Source organism: Talpa occidentalis, unplaced genomic scaffold, assembly GCF_014898055.3.
Source record: "Talpa occidentalis isolate TD23 unplaced genomic scaffold, MPIMG_talOcc4v2.1 talOcc4.9, whole genome shotgun sequence".
Taxonomy (NCBI): domain Eukaryota; kingdom Metazoa; phylum Chordata; class Mammalia; order Eulipotyphla; family Talpidae; genus Talpa; species Talpa occidentalis.
Window position 1 is genome coordinate 39589983 of NW_023605305.1, and position 17313 is coordinate 39607295.

Sequence of the window (17313 nt, forward strand, 5' to 3'; positions counted from 1 at the left end):
ATTCTGGAATCAGCATTCTAGTTCAGCCAGACTGAACTGTGGACATGGTAGAGAAGCTATGTTAATAATAACTCTTAGTAATAGTTCTTTTACGAACACTCAAGTCTACCTTGCCCTGTCGACAGGGATAGACTTCTTGATTGTTTGCTTTTGTGTTCTCTTGGAACTGTACATTTCCCCCACTGCATGTTGGATAATAAATTAAATGTTGTCTCCTAATATAAAATAAGCTTTAAGAGGGTAGGGACCATGCATATTTTCATTCACCTTTCCATATGTGTGATGCCTGGTAATTGACAAATTAATGGAATAAATGAAGACAATAGCTGAATTTACATGATAGCAAGAGCATAGATTTTCAAATGAAATTGTGGTTAATTCTTCTGTTATCTTGGAAAATAGAAATGAAGCTACTTTGTACACTGCAGGGCAATTTAAATGTCATTATTGCTGTTTTAGTGAAAATAATGAGAGTAAGTATCCACTATACACCACTCATTAGTCTACAAATAATAGATATGATAATGATGAATGAGCAGCACCACAAATAACTGAAATCAACATAAGAAATTTTATCATGGGGACTACCCACAAATGTGACCAACTGCATCCTAAAGCTTGGGAGCCTACATGATTGTGGTACTACTCCTGTGCCCTGGCTTTGATGTAGTATTCAGATGACATTTGCATAGCCACAGGAATCACTGATAGTGGGAACCAACCCTCAGTGTTTTTGAGGGATGTCAAGTAGAACTTACTCTGTGTCTGGCACTCCTCTAAGGTGTTAGTATGTATTAACTTAGTCCATTTTCTCAAATTAAAGAGGTAATACTTATTATGGAAAACTTGAAACTATAAAAGACTGAATTTATGATTATCATTAATGAATTTTTCATTTTAATACTTACAAATTCATTTTGTTCTTGGAAGATCAATTGTTGGTGTTTTTTTTTTTTTTTTTTAGTATCAATCTGAGGGAATTAAGGAAGAGACCTGAAAGGCAAGAAGGAGTTAGCTTTGTAAGAAGCTGAAAGGAGATGAATATAGAGTGTCAGATTATTTATTATTTTATATAGAAAAGATTTAAATGACAGATTTAAGGACGGAAGAAGGATGTAAAATAAGGGTCCTATAGGTTAGAACTTGCCTCTGCCCTGGTGTTGCTTTTAGCTCATAGAATTTCCCTTTTTAGTTCAGAGAACTGTGGCTGGTTTGTGTCTTTTTGTGTCTGTCCACAGGTATTAGCATGTGATATTTAGAGCAGGCATATCGAGCACTGGAAACCTGCTGTCATGTTATTGTGAAATTTAAAATGAAAATTTAGCTTCTAAAAGTACTTGCTATGTTGAAAAGGAAATTCTAAGAAGGCAGTTCTGAATTTATGTTTGTTGAACTGTTGGAAATGATGAGAAGTTCACTGGAGCTCAACCCCCCATCAAGTTATTAACATGTTCCTATTGGTTTTTGAGGGATGGCCTCTAAAAAAAGTCACTGGAATATTAATGCAAGGTTTATGATGAAATAAAAATCCTACTACTAGAACAAAAAACATGCATTAACCAAAAATAATGGTGGGATACAATTTCCATGGTTACTAAAATATTATTCTGGTTTTTGTTAAACTGAGAAGTGAAATGGATATCTTGTAAGAAGTAAATTCAGTATAGCCCAGTTGTACTGGTTGAAAAGCACAAATCTCACTTTTTTCACTTTCTATCACCAAAACTGGTAAACTACCTGAATCCCAAATTGATGAAATGATAACCTGTAGTGCAATTATTTGTCTTATGAATGTGAGATGGAGGGAAATGATTAGTAAAGTCCAAATAGAATGCAAAATTCATACATATTCTATAACTACAGTGATTTAACAAGGATAGAAATGATGGATCCTAACATCTTTGGAGATCCAAAACTAGCAGATGTAATAGGTAAAAATCACCTTCTCCCTTTCATATATTTGCAAAATAAATATAAATTAGTTTACAACCAAGTCCATAAGTCATAAGTAATTGAAAGCCTGTCTTCAGCGCAGTGATATAAACAATGAGAAAATATGTGTTGCTTGTGTAATAAAAACTATAAACATGCTTATCTCACATTCCCACCCTCCACAAAACAAATAAAAACCCTCTTCAGTCGAGGAGAGAAATTCCTGAAAGTTGGAGTGGAGGTGGAAATGGCGAGAGTGCCATGTAAAAATGTTAATATCTAAAGAGGGGGAGTTTTTAAATTTTGCAATTAGAGAAAATTTTATCCTAAGAAATGGATGATATAAGGGTTTGGGGAAGGATTACAGATAATTTGCCTCAAAATCCTGATAAGTTCCCATTACCTACATTTCTTTAAATGAAATAGAATATTGACAATAAACCAGGTACATGGATTCACTACATTGGAACCAAAGGAGTGATTGAGAGATGTAATCAGGATCGAGACACCCTAAGGTTCTATCTCCATCATTTACAAGCACTTTCCCCACCCTTCTCAGCTTTATTCATGTATTTAAATAGAAACAAAAATATCAGATTGTTGTCAGGATTAATACAGTGTCTGGAAATATCTTAGTTCAATGGTATAGGCAGAACTTACCAAAAAGTGATCAGTTGATGAAGATGCCAACAATGACAATAAAAATGAGGGGGTAAGAGAAATCCTCAAGTAAGTGAAGTTGATTCAATCATTCCTTCTTTTTAAATGGTTGCTTGTTATTCTTCTAGAGCTTGAAATACCTAGAAACTAGAAGGGTCAGCCTTGAGGCACCCACAAGAGCTGCATTATTCAGTGAGAGCTGAGCTAACTCTGGGAATGAGTGCCCAACAGCAAGTAACTTTCAGTAGAACCCCCTTTTGACAGTCAGACCTCAGGGGAAATAACTGAATCATGGCCCTTCAAATCTGGAAAGTTTCCTGTTCATGTCTACTCTTGGAGCCCTGGCTGCTATTTGCCAGCTTCTGAATCTCCTTCCTCATAGAAATAATTTACCTACTTGGCCTCTGGGACTTTCCTCTCCTGGTTTTCCTCTTATCTCACCGACTGCTATTTCTCATGTTCCTTTGTTGGATTATTTTTTATACTCCCAACCTCTAAGTAATGGAATGCCTTAGGGCTCCTTTCTTGGAATTCTTCCTTTATTCTGCATTCACTCCCTAGGTGATCTTATCTAACCATGTGTTTCAAATATATTCTATACCCTGATAACTCTCATATTTATATTTCAATCCTGACTTGTCCCCTGAACTCTAGTTTCATGTATCTAACCATTCCCTCCTTATTTCCACCAGTATCTAATCAGCATCTCACACTTTACATAGGAAAACAGTGTTCCTCCCCAAATGTTACCCACCCATATACCCCCTGCTTTCCTCCACTTTCAAATTATAGTTACATTTTTCAGTTATTCAGGACCCCAAACTTGAGTTCAATCTTGATTTGCATTTTCCCCCTTGTGCGCTAAATCAAATCCAACAAAAATTTCTCTCATCTCTATGTTTGAATACAACCATCAAATGACCTCGCTCACCATTTTTTAAAAAAATCTCTCTCCCCAGGGTTCAGCTAACCATCTTCTCTCTCCTGTATTGCAACCAAAGCCACTACGTGGTTTCTTTGCTGCAACCCTTGCCATACCACCATCCACTCTCAAAATAGCAACTAGAACAATCTTTCAAAAAAATCAGTTAGATAATATCATGTCTCTGCCCAAGACACACTATGGTTTTCAACATAACCCAGAATAATACTGACCCACTTTGACCCAGTCTCCCATTCCTATCTGACTCACCACCTGTCAGTTTCTCTTTGGTTGTTGTTTGCCACACATATTGCTTTCCCTATTGTTCCTCAAACATTCTGAGTATGTTCCTTCCTCAGTTCCTTTGAATATCTTCTTAGTTCTGTCTGAAACATCATTCCCTGGAAGAGCACAAGCGGCTATGGTGACGTGAATGGGTGAATTGGTGGTGGAAATTCTATAGGTACTGCACCTGAGAAAAGAAAGCAAACACTGTAAAAAAAGAAAAGAAGAAGAAGAATGATGTAATAAGTATATAAATAATTAATTAATTAAAAAAATAAAACCACCTAACAGTTAAAAAAAAAATCCAGAGAACTCACCTGTTCACTTCATTCAGGTGACATCTGTTCAGATTTCACATCATCATGGAAGATTCCCCTGTCCAGTCCTTTCTAAATAGCCCTCCCTGTGCCTTTACCCCTTGTCTTGAGTGGGTTTTTTTTTTTTTTTGCTTTTATAAATATAACAGATTCTAGATTGATGATTACTTTGTCTTTTTTAGTTCATTGCTATATCGCTAATATTTAGAAAAGTGTTTGGTTTAGATTTGGAGATCAATAAATATTTATTAAACCAGTGAATGCCTGAGGTAGAAGAGGACAGCGTCCTCTTATCAGTGGGGAAGAATATCTTGCAAATCTTGGCTGAGATCTTTAGAACCAAAGTTGAGTTGGGCAATAAGTACCTAGACTTATACCTATGTCAAGTAAGGTCCCGATAAGCACTTGATTTAAATGAGACTGCCTTATGGTAAAAAAAAAAAATCAAAACTTTATGAGACATTTCCTTCTAAAGTCATGCTCTTCTTAGTGAAGGACAGTTTTTAGGAGCATTGTTTTGTAAGGAAAAAATACCACCCCTTCCACATCAACTCCAAAAAGCTGGTAAAGTTTTCTGTAAAATGTGTTTATGTCATTTCTAGGACATAGGCAATTTGACCACACATTAAAATAAGATTTTTGGACTTTCTTCTTTCCTTCTCCCAGAGGCCTCTACTCTCCATTCCAGTAAGATCTTTTGGTATAAGCCTGGCTAAACAAAGTAAACTGCACATATATTAATAGGAAAACAGCTGTTGAGCTGTTGCAGGAGCAATATCACCAACTAATATTAGGGCAATATATTTCAGTCTCTGAAGACAAAGAGCTTTTCAGTTCACCTTTGCATTTTAACATTTGCACATTCATAAAAAGGGGGAGGGGAGATATTTCAAACCAAGAATTAGAGCTCTTCAGAGGAGAATTTGAGTTAGAGATCAGATCATCCACCCTAGAAAGGAAAATAACAGTGCCAAGATATGTTAACCTATATTTATAAAGCCTTTTTACTTACTTGTCTGTTTGTTTTAACCAACATTATTGGCCATAGTGTTCCATAGGATTTGTATAGGGGACAAACTGATGATTATCAGATATCCTGGCTGGGCTCCTCAGTTCTCTCACCTGGGAAGGCTGCTATCTTACTGCCTCTTTCCGTGCCTCCAAGCCTCCATTTCTCTCATTCCACCCATTCTAAGTCCTGATTCTAAGCAGCTTTCACAGATATCTCCAATAAAAGCCACCCTTGACCTTCTGTGAAATGCGTCTGCTGGTGCTCCTTCCATCACTTCAATTTACACACTCTTCTGTATGTATGTGGTGAGTACGCACATGTGACTGCATGTGAGAGCTGTGTCTGCTTCAAAAATCTGTAAGGCTGTTGGGGGCAGAGTATTGTTTTATATATTGGGCCATCTCTCTAAGAATGTTCAGTGCTGGGCCTCCCTGGTGGCGCAGGGGTTAAAGACAGGACTATCAAACTATTGCCAGCCACTGCAGCACAAGTTCGATCCCCAGCCTGCCAGGGAGCTACGCTACCCAGATGGCACAACAGACTTCTCCTGCCTTGCCTGCTGCTCCCCTCAGCAGTGTATTTCAGTAGATCTACCTGTTCTGCTCCCCACTGTCTCTGGTGAATCCTCTCCAGTTCTTGTATGCATAAATAAATAAATCTTTAAAAAAAAATCTTCAGTGCTGTGTATGTAGTTGGCCTCCATGAAGCCTCATGGAGGAAGTGGGTATCTGTGAGTATCAACATGATGTGGTGAATAATCTAAGCTTTGCCATCTGGATCCATTACCTACTCATGGTGTGATTTTTGTCAGGTTTATGTACAGCTCAAGGAGCTGTTGAAGGGATTGAATGAGATAATACATATTAACTTGGCTAGTTCAGAGGCCAAAAATAAGTTCTTACTAAATGTTCACTTGAAAGTGAGTGACTGAGTATTAAGATTGCAGCGCAAGATGGAACAGTCAAAGTGTGGAGAGCTTACCCTATCAGTTGTGGTATAGACTGAAAAACAAACCGTCTATGGCATCAGAAAGACCTTAGTTCAACTCCACATTGGCAAGCTGTCTGACTTAAAGATATTTTTAAAAACTTTCAGATCTGTGTTTTCCTTATGGAAACATTAATACTTATCTCACAAAGACTTTATGAGGATTAAATGCGAATGTTGTGAGAGATTCCCCTGAGGAGTTAATAAATGTAAGTTTGTTAATTTATTTCTGGAGCTGATCACTCCTTGGGCTACAGCGAACGGATTTATTTCAGATCAGTACTTTGACTTCTGTTTTTGTGGCAGAGACAACTAGCTGTCTGCTCATCTCTGCTCTGTGCCTTGGAACACACAGCCAGACTACATCTCCTAGGTCCCCTTACACATAGCATGGCCAGATGACTGCTCTCTCCCCAATGGAAAGTGAACAGAAATGCTTCTAACCACCTTCTGGATTGCCTAGAAAGATCTTCATTTCACTCATTCTTTAACATAGAGTTTCTTTTCCCTTGGATTCATATTATGACAGTGTACACTGGCATGATGGAGCAAAAAGATGGCAGGAAGTCTGGCTTCTTGGATAACCAGCTAAAAACTGCTTCACCAACCTGAACACCTGCCCAGGACTCTTCTGTGAAAGAAATTTCCTTTTCACCAGATACTAAAAGTCTGGGATCTCTATTTTATTATTTTATTATTATTTTATTTTATTTTTTACATTTTAAAAGGACACGTTTATTAGAAGAAGGAGAAAGGAAAAGAGGAACACCTGCATAGTTACAGGCAGGCAGAAGTGGGGTCTCTATCCTCCAAAGTCTCCTGCCTATAAGTTACTTGTTGATACTAAGCACTCTGTGAGTGCTAGTTTTAAATAGTATTTCTATGACCAGCAAATGAAAGTATCTTATTTCTAGGCCTGTTGATTCTCAGGATCAAAATGTTACATCTTTTTGCTTTTTTTCATAGAAAAAACATTTTCTTATATTATTAAAGATTTACTTTGTTGAGATTCTTTGCCATGTAAGTTGTTCATTTTTGTTGGGTTGTGCATTTTACTCTTTTAGAATTTGAAGAGCTATTTATACATAAGCATTTTCACCCCTTTACTATATTTTATTATATTTGATAATAAATACTTAATGATATATAATCATTAGGTTGATTAATCTCTTCTTTATGAATACTTACTTGAGTTCATGTTTTTAAAATCATTCACAACTCTAACCTAAATATGCATTTTCCCTATTAAAAAAAGTACACAATTAAGAAGCCAAATATACACTGTATTACCAAACTTGCTCCTGGGTTATCATGTCACCTTGTCTTCAAATGTATTTAGTACTGATCTAGCATCTTTTAAAAATCAGACAGTTTTATCCTACTTAGTCACTTTCCTTTTATTTATAATTAAGTATTTGGGATCCAAGTGATCTGGGGGTTATTTCCGCCTAATATTCTGATATTTATTTCATCAATATATCTCATATCTCTTTAAGTCTTTGTTTGATATATTTGTGTTCTTACCAATGCTTTGAAGATTTCATTAACATGCTGTTTACCCCTTCAGACGCTATTAGTGCAATGGCCCAATAAAAGTTAAACTGATCCCCCATTATCTGATTAGCCAGTCTGAAGATTCCAACCTGACACCTTCCTAAATTATATTCATCCCATGTTTGCTTATTCAGATATTTAAGATCTCTTTACACAGCCAATTTAAATTAATTTAGCTATCAAGATTTCTAGAGATGCGGCATCCAACACTCTCTGTGTGCACTCTCAAGATCAAACAATCATCTACCACATTCCCTTTAGCTAATATAATCTTTGTGATTTCAGCTAAAATGTTTCTAGTTAGTCTAATCTGTTCTATTCTTTGTGAATGTAGGCTATTTGTGGCCAGTGGCTTTGTTCTTTCCAAGTTGGATTATCTCCTAGGAGCAGTCTGGATAAATTTTCTTTCTTATAGAACTCCAAAGGAAATATTGAGAATGCCAGGAGTTTAGCAGGAACCAACTTAGCAAAGCATAATCTAATTCCAATATCAAACAATCAATCATTCAACAAGTTTTTATTCAATCAACAATGTGCACAGTCCTGAGTGCTAAAAGGGGTAGAGAGATAACAAACTACACTGTGATAGAGTTCTTTGGTTGGAAGTCACAGAAGCACAAATCAGATAAGTTAAAGCACCAACGGGCATTGGACGATTTTGGGTTAGCTTATAGAATTGAGGAAACAATACTGTAGCCATAACTAGGAACATCAGAAATGAAGTAAAAACTGAGGACTGGATGCCTTGAAGGCATGTCTCTTTCTGTTTGCCTCTTATCTCTGGATGTATGTTCATTCTTTCTTCACATAGCAGGTATGTGGCCATATAAAATACATATTACATAACATCATACATATGTATGTTTTACATAATACATACCATGTATTAGTCATTATTTCCAGAGAAGCAATGGAATTATGTACATGTGTGCATATATGTAAATATAGATATATCTATATCTAGAGAGTATAAGGATTAGCTCATATGATTATGGAGATTGGTAGGATCTGCAGGAAGAGTCAATAAGCTGAAGTCCCAGGACAGTGGAAAGCTGATAGTTTAGTTCCAGCTTGGATCCAAAGGCAATGTCCAAATTCAAAGGCAGTCAGGCAGAAAGACTCTTTCTTATCCAGAGGAGAGTCAGTCTTGTAGCTCTATTCAGGCCTTCAACTGATTGGTTGTGATCCATCCATGTTAGAAAGAACAATCTGCTTTACTCAGTTTATCAATGTAAACATTAATCTCACTCCAAAACAGCCTCCCAGAAATATGCAGAATAAAGTTTTACTGAAAACTGGGTGCACTGCAACCGAGTCATGTTGACACATAAAATTAACCATCCCAGGGCACACCTGCCACCAGCAAGACGTCCCATCCTAAAAGCTCAAATCTCAGAGATGGGTGGATCTTCCCCTTCTTTCCAGCTCCTATTGGGAAAATCCTGGAGCAGAAATATTAGTTACCCTATAGACAATTCACTATGACTACCAGAATATAGTATTATCGTTGGTCCAATGTTGATCATCTGGCTAGTTCTGGGGTTGGCTGTATGGGATATAATATTTTAACTAGTAATTTTGATCCCTAATAGAAGCATATAATTAAAGTTAGTTCATCGAAGGAAATATAAGTAGAAAACTAATGAAGACAACACAATAAATAGCTACCACATAGAGCACATACTCACAGAGCTTGCAAGTTATTTAGAGGAGCAAAGCCAACACAGTGATTCATAAGTAGCATAAAATGATTCACCTTATATTGATGTATCCAGAAATTCATAATGTTTCATGGAATAGAGAAATCCAGAAAAGCTGTTATAGTCAGAGAAGGTTGCATAACTGTGGTAGGATGAGTCAAACTGGGTCTTGAAAAATTGAAATGTATGTGGAGAGATTAGTTGAGGACTGTGAGATAAGAACAATGAGGAGGAAATGAGCATCGAAAGCTATTACAGGGGATTTCCAGAGCAGAAAAGAGGAAAGATCGTGTGGTTAGTTATGGAGGGACTTGGGGAACTACTTGTACAAACATTCCCCAAACATTTCCTCATTAATCTTTTCCCTTACATTTTGTACTCAGAGACGAAATATTTTTTCCTGTGTCTTTTATTAGTTAAAATTTGCATGTTTTTTAAAGATCCATTTCCATTTTGGTATGGTGGCAATATGATTTATCATCTAGACTGGGATGCTTCTGACTTAAACTGGGAATGGCCTCAGCATTCTTCTCGTTTCTCCTGTGACTTCCTTTGTTCTCTTGTATAAGTCCCTGGTCTTTTGATATTCATGGCATTCAGTGTTGTCTTTTACTAACCTTGGGTCACTGGAGACTTTGAAATAATCTCAAGAGACCATCTTTCTACCCAAGTTTAGTAATATCATGAACCCATGTGTAGTTTCCATGTGAAAATTCCAAATTCATAGTTTCTTGTCTTGTTAATCTCTAAAGACTTTTGTCTATCTTTTACTTCACCCTCCTATAACAATAGCCATTCTTTAAGCCTGTGACCACTCAGATGTACCAAGTCATTTCTGCAATCTTAAATGTAATGATGTCATATCTTATTCCTTAACAGCAAATTTTCTCTATTTACAATTGGTTTCATCTACTGTTTTTCAGTTGTGTAGGACATTCTGTCTCTTCTAAGTCAATCTTCCACCTTTATCCTTGACTCTGAAACTGTAATCTACCTCTCACCACATTTACCTTAAGTAAGTAATATCTACAGTTGCCTTTTTAGGATTCCTTTTTTGTAACTTAAAGACATACTTAAAATTTTCTCCCATTGACCCTACATACCTCTCTTGTTAGCATACTTTTAAAAATATATAAAGATAATTGCCCATTCTTGATTTCTAATTCCCTCCTATCTCCTCCTACGTTCATTATGGTGATGTTCCTTCAGGTCATGACACTGAGAAAGTTTCCAGAGTGATCTCATCCTTCCATGATTTGAGCTTCCACTTCTAAGGTGGTGATTCAAAATCTATGAGTCTTAATCTTCAGTCTTCAACTCTGAGTTTTAAACCCATTTTTTTCAACAGGTGTATCTATCTGCCCATGCCTCTAATACTTTAATATCAATACTTGCAAAAATGAATTAGATACCTAAGCCTACTTCTCCAATAATATCTTCCTCAGCGTCAGAGATCTCATTCATCTCGTCAGAAAGTTAGAAGCCTGAGAATCACTCCTGAAACCTACCCCTTTTCATCGAAATATTCATTTGTTCAATAAGTACTATTGTTTGACAATCCAGAATATTTTGAGATTTCTTCTCTAATCTGATATCCTCTACTACTTCCTAGTTTAAGCCTTCATTAACATCCTCTAGGATTGTCAAATAGTCTTCTAAATAACTTTCTAGTCTTCATTTGTCTAGTGCTTCGTGCACCAAATTTACTTTTCATGTAGCAGCAGTTGGAAGGATTTATCTAAAATTCATGCATGATTACCTTTTGTCTTTCCCCTTTAATATCCTTGAATGATTTTTTTCCTACTAACTTCATATAATGCGACTTCATGAACTTTACATTAGATACAATATCTTCCCTTTCTAATCACCTAACAGAATACAAAATTTCTTATCTCCCAACTTCATTTTCTATAACTTCAGCAGATGGTATTCAATATAGATCTCCACCATGCTGTTTCTTTCTTGCCTTTTTATATGCTATAAATTCTGTCTAGACTGCATCTTCTCCTTCATTTCACTCATTCTATTCATTTTTTCAGACATAATGGAGGTAGTATCACTTTGTGTGGGAACTCCTTCACAATAATCTTTTTGGGTTAGTTGCCTATATCAGACCAGTTCAGAAAACAGAAGTCACTCTAGGTATTTCAAACAGAAAGGACTTTAATAACAGAAATGTGATGATTATAATATCACTGCCAATTTCTGTGCTCGTCAGGAAAATCTAGGTTATGTTGAAGAAAAAAAACCTCAAAACCCATGGCTTACTATAATATTGTCACTTTTTCCTCACTAAGTTGTCTTATTTGGGTCAATAGCAGAGAAATTACTCTGCTTTCCATAATCACTCAGAGACCCAAGCTGACAAAAGCTCAAATATTTTATACATGTGACAACTGGAATTTCTGGTCTTCTCCATCACTGCAGCAGGAAAAGAAAGAGTCTAGAGAATTTCACACGGATTTTCACTGCCTTATTCAGAAGTTATCACCTCTGCTCCTATCATTGGCACAGTTCCATTCAACTCTAAGAGCTAGGAATGTACAGATTTCCATGTGTCCTGAAAAAGGGGATAGGGTATGGCTGAACTCTGCTTTCAAGATGTAAAAACTGAAACTTAGGGAGGTAAAGTAATTTCCCTATATTGCACAGCTGACACTTGGCAGAACTAGTGTTCAAATTGTACTATTGTTCAGAAGTGTCTGCTGCCTCTCTCATTTGCTCTCTCTCTGTTGGTTCCTTCCTGGAAAGGAGTATCCTCCCAACCCTTTTGCTGTTAGTCTTGCCTGGACTGGGTGAAGGTGAATGGAAATAACACGTACCATCCAAGCAGAAGGTAAAGCAGTCATCGTGTTATCTCCTCACTGTGCTTTTCTGTCTGCTACGAGCTTGGTATTTCCCAAACAGAAGCTGTGTTTTCAGCCTGGAGTGAGAGTATATGGAGCAGAGCTTCAGGCAACCTGCAGGCAACATTTAACATGGGTAAGATATAAATTTGTGTTTTGTAAGCCCTTGAGATTTCAAGGTTGTTAAGTATCTTAGCATAAACTAGGAAAATCTAATACAAATACTGAAGAACCCACAAAATTCAACCAAAATTGAGCCCCATTATCGGAAATCTGTAAAGGACTAGAATGTAGGTAATTATAAGGGACCTTAGCCAAGGCCCATAGACAACATACACCACCTTGAAATTAAAATGATTTATATCAAATTCCTGATTATGTCCTCCAGGGGCCCCATGGAATGGGGAAAGGGTAATTCCTCCAAAGCAAATGGAATCTAACATGCAAAAAAGAAGGGACAAAATGGCATCCTTCATGGCAGAGCACTGGAATGACAAGTAATTATTCATCATCGGTATGTCCCTTTTCTCTTTCTCTCTCTCTTTCTCTTGCTTCATAGCCACATGAAATCATCCTCTCACTCTTTGCTTCTCAAACTAAGCATCCTTAATAACCTTGTAGAAGTCTTTTATTTGGTAGTGCCCAGCTTTCCATCCCCTCTGCTCAAATCAATAGGAAAAAATAAAGATAATCTACATTAATTTGGTTGCAGTTGTTTTAACATCCCCTGAAACCTTGAAGTTCAGCAGTACTGGGCCAGCTTGAAGAAAACCTTTCTGACAGGAAAGCGAGTTTCAAGAAAAAAATGTTCCCCAGTTTGCTAGGCTTATAAGCCTAGGGCAAGTTTAATTAAACTCAATGGAGCATTTTAGAGTGAAGAAAAAATTAGGACAGCAAGAAAAACGTGTTGATTGTTTCCTAATTATGCTGTGGACTTTCTCTCTAATGCATCCCCCCTCCTTCTTCTTCCTAAATAAAACAACTGGCATGTTAAGTTTGCACACAGAAGATTACATCTCAACCATGCATTCTGGAGCAGAGGGCACAGGGCTTCCCCTTCTACTATTGGTCTTGCTTTTTCAGAGACTTCCATGTTTTTGTTATTTCATGTAGATACTTAATCAAATAGAAAAACATGAGAAAAATGCAGGGAACAATGCATTAGACCCCAGCAGTTTCCAACCATTCAGTTAGCAAGGACTTTGATTAGCTCCTTCCTTGCTTTCCAACAGAGACTCCTTATTTAAAAAAAAAAAAAAATAGTCAACTGAACAATCTATATTTTTAAAGATATGATTAATTTACTTCCTCATTTTTATTCACAAGAGTCATACATTAGTACAAACTGATCTTCTTTTCAGAATAGGATAAACCGCTCTACTGAATGACTACGCCCCAAGGCAAGCAAACAAACCACAACAATAAAACATGGGCAGAAGTTATAGTCCGTTCATTTTACTAACAGTGACCTACGTGTGCCAGGACTGACTAGGTGGATTAGGATTTGAGAAATAATAAAGAAAATCAGAAATCTTGAGGACTCTGGAAGCCCTGCTCGGGAACCTAGAACACACTATCACAGCTGTCCAAGACTTCTACAGGGCCTTGAAGGAAAACACCACAGGTATGGACATGAATAGATAGGGTGGCTTCAGGTAAAACTCTTGAGCAGGGATCAGCAGCACATAAAGGGATCAGCAGCACATAAAGAAAAGTCAAGTGATGCCACAGCATTTTTTAAAAAGAAATATTAATAGTTAACCCTTAAGCAGCACTTATTATGAGCCCACTACTACTCTAGGGAGTTTATAAATGACACCTAATTTTATTATTGCAGCATTTCTACAGGGCATAGAGAAGGTACGTGGTGAGCTCAAGGTTATATAGCTGATTAGGGCCAGAACCAGGATTTGGAATAGAATTGTACTAGTTCTTTTTTTTTTTTTTTTTTTTTTTTTTTTGGTGGGACCCTCACCGGTGGCCGGGGATCAAACTGGCACTGCAGAGGCTGTGGGCAGCCTCACACCCCAGTGCTCAACCGCTGCGCCACCGGGGAGGCCCAGAATTGTACTAGTTATTAACCTAGTGGTTAAGTTTATACATGGTATAGTGGTAATTAAACCTGGCCCAATAGAGAAAAAGGTGGGAAACACACAAAACTCTGCAGCTTCTAGCTTTTTCATCACCATGGACCCTATTTGTTTCCTTTTTCACCCACCTAGGCTCCTCTGCTCTGAAAAATATTAATGATTGCCTTATGTCTCCATAAGAGAACACTCAAAATAATATTAATTTCATTCAATTTTGTTGGAAAACAAATCACACATCGTGGAAATTTGAAAGTTCTGGAAGACCATTATCAGGAAAGTCTGGTAATAGTAATAGAGAGTTAAAACTATCCTCGTATTTAGGGATCTAGGTTAGTGGAATTATAATGTCACTTTAGAGTTGGATACATTAGATTAATTAAGCTAACTGTCAAAATCTAGAATACTGTCTCTCCACCTGTTTTTTTCCTGCTTCACAATGCTACTCTATAGCAGTGATTCTCAAAAGTTCTGAGGTAGACAGTTTGGAATACCCCTAAATGGTATGTTGGAATTTCTAAGGGAATATTAAAAAAATAGAGAAAACCTTCCAGTGATTCTGAAGTGCCTAGAGCTTGCTGTGGGGGGTGAGGTTTCTCCCTGCATTCCCCTACATTCAGAGTCCAGTGGAGGATCACTGGGCTCAGCTCACCAGGCAGCTGTCAGCTATCTCCATCTCCATCCTCCGTGTGAGCATGGGGAATAGAAGGCAATCCAACCCAAATTACAGCTTTACACAGACATGAGGTAGCACATCCTGGAGTCAGCATAGAGTAACAGAAAAAGAACTAGGAGGGGAGTGAATGGTGACCCAGTTTTCATACTGACTGCTGGAGTGGCCAACTCGAATGGCCTGCCTGGGTCCTTCCCTGCACACGTGTCATCTGACCAAATCCCATCTACAATCCATTTTCAGCTCTAAATTTATTTGTTTCTGAAAAAATGGAAGAACATGCACACCAGGACCTACAACTGTAAAATGTAATATTTACCAGCTTTTGTGTGTCAAATGGGCAACCTCTGACAATGATAAAATAAATTCTCTAGCCTGATATTTGAGATCTTGAGAATGCTATCTCCTTCCTCTTCCGGACTTTCTGAAGAGACAGCACTGCTCTTCAGATAATTGGAGCTGTTTTATTTATTTTATTTTTTTAGTTTTTGAAGATCTACCCACCTATGCACACAAGAACTGGGGCACAGGCCAGAGGTGCGGGGGTGGGGAGCAGTGAGAGGATTCACCAGAGACAGAGTAGGGAACAGAACAGACAGACTTACTGAAATACACTGTTGAGGGGAGCAGCGGGTGAGCCAGGAGAGGTCTGCTGTGTCATGTGGGCAGCTCCCTGGCCAGGGATCAAACTTGTGCTGCAGTGGCTGCAGACCGCCCCATAGGCTGTAACCCCCTGCACCACCAGGGAGGCCCTGATTGGAGCTGTTTATATTATTGGTACTCCCCGTAGACCTTAACACATTTTTAAAGATATACTTTCCCTTTTCTAGTAATCTATGAAGTATTTCCTTTAACTCTATAATCTCTGTCTTTCTATCTCATCCAAATTTCATACCACAGTCTAAACTTACTTGCCTCTTCAGACCTTCCCAATTACAGTAGACTTCCAGGCAGAAGTAACTCTCGTCTGCCAGCCTATTTCTTTGTCCTCTAATATTGAATGTAGTAGAGTTGAGATTTCTAGTCCTCAGCACTGTGGTACCTGGGGCCAAATAGTCCTTTCTTTAAAAAAAAAAGATTTGTTTATTTATGCATACAAGAACTGGGGTATAAGCCAGAGGTGTTGGGGAGTGATAGGATTCACCAGAGACAGAGCAGGGAACAGAACAGGTAGACTGACTGAAACACACTGCTGAGGGGAGCAGCGGGCAAGACAGGAGAGGTCTGATGCGCCCAGTGGGTAGCTTCCTGGCCGGGGATCAAACTCATGCTGCAGAGGCTGTGGATTGCTTCACAGTGCTGTGCTTAACTCCTTGCACCACCAGGGAGGACCCAAATAGTCCTTTTTCTTGGGACCTGTCCTCTGCACAGTAAGATGTTCAACAATGCCTCTGACCTCTATTTTTGGGCGGTGAGCACCACCTCACAAACTGCAACAATCAAAATTCTCCCTGGACTTTGGCACATCTCCCCTGCAGGTAAAAGTATAGCTAGATAAGAACCACTGGTCTGGATATTTGTGCTATAACTTAGCTGCTCTTCCCTGAAGGACTTAGCTCAGGACCTCTACATAAATATTTGTAGGACTAATAAATTAATAAATCATTGTTAAATAATTATTTGTATAATGAATGAATTTCTGTCAAATTATTACAATTCAGCTATCTGTTCTATTAAAATCTGAGTATAAAGAAGAGGCAAACATTTTGTGGTGATCAACTGGAAAATTTGCTTCATGGGACTGATATTTACCTAAGGTTCCTCTCAAACTTGCACTCTACTGGCACCCATGCTAAGGAAAAAGCAGCTTGAACTTTGTCCTGTGGTTTCCCAACAGATTTCCACTAATACTTGCCTCTGTTTTACTTGACCATGCAGTGAAGAGATGCTGACACTTTCGAGAGACTCTGTGTTTATGGGAGAACAGTACCAGTATAAATGGCAGAGGTGTAGGGGAGTGGACAAGGGAAGAGGCTATTGTTTGGGAATCAGATGTTCAGAAGAAAAGTTGGCCTGAATGACTAGAGCAAATTCATTCCTCTCCAAGTAGGTTATGCCCTTAGGATATGGTGAGGCATTTCAAAGTGGAACTTGCTCTTAGATCAGTAGACTATCTGGCCTTAAAATAAAGGGCTGGATCAGGGGAGAAATGTGGGGGCAGGTGAGGTTGAGCAATCATGGGGTTGAGCTCCAGGGAAGTTTTTCCAAGGTAAGTGGCCACAGGTGGGCACTGTGAGTGCAGCAGGTACCAGGTCTCTAGAAAGGTAAAGTTCTCTGTCACAGGTGAAATTTTGTTTGAGACACCTGCCAGCAGCCAGGACCAAGAACAGAGCCAGAT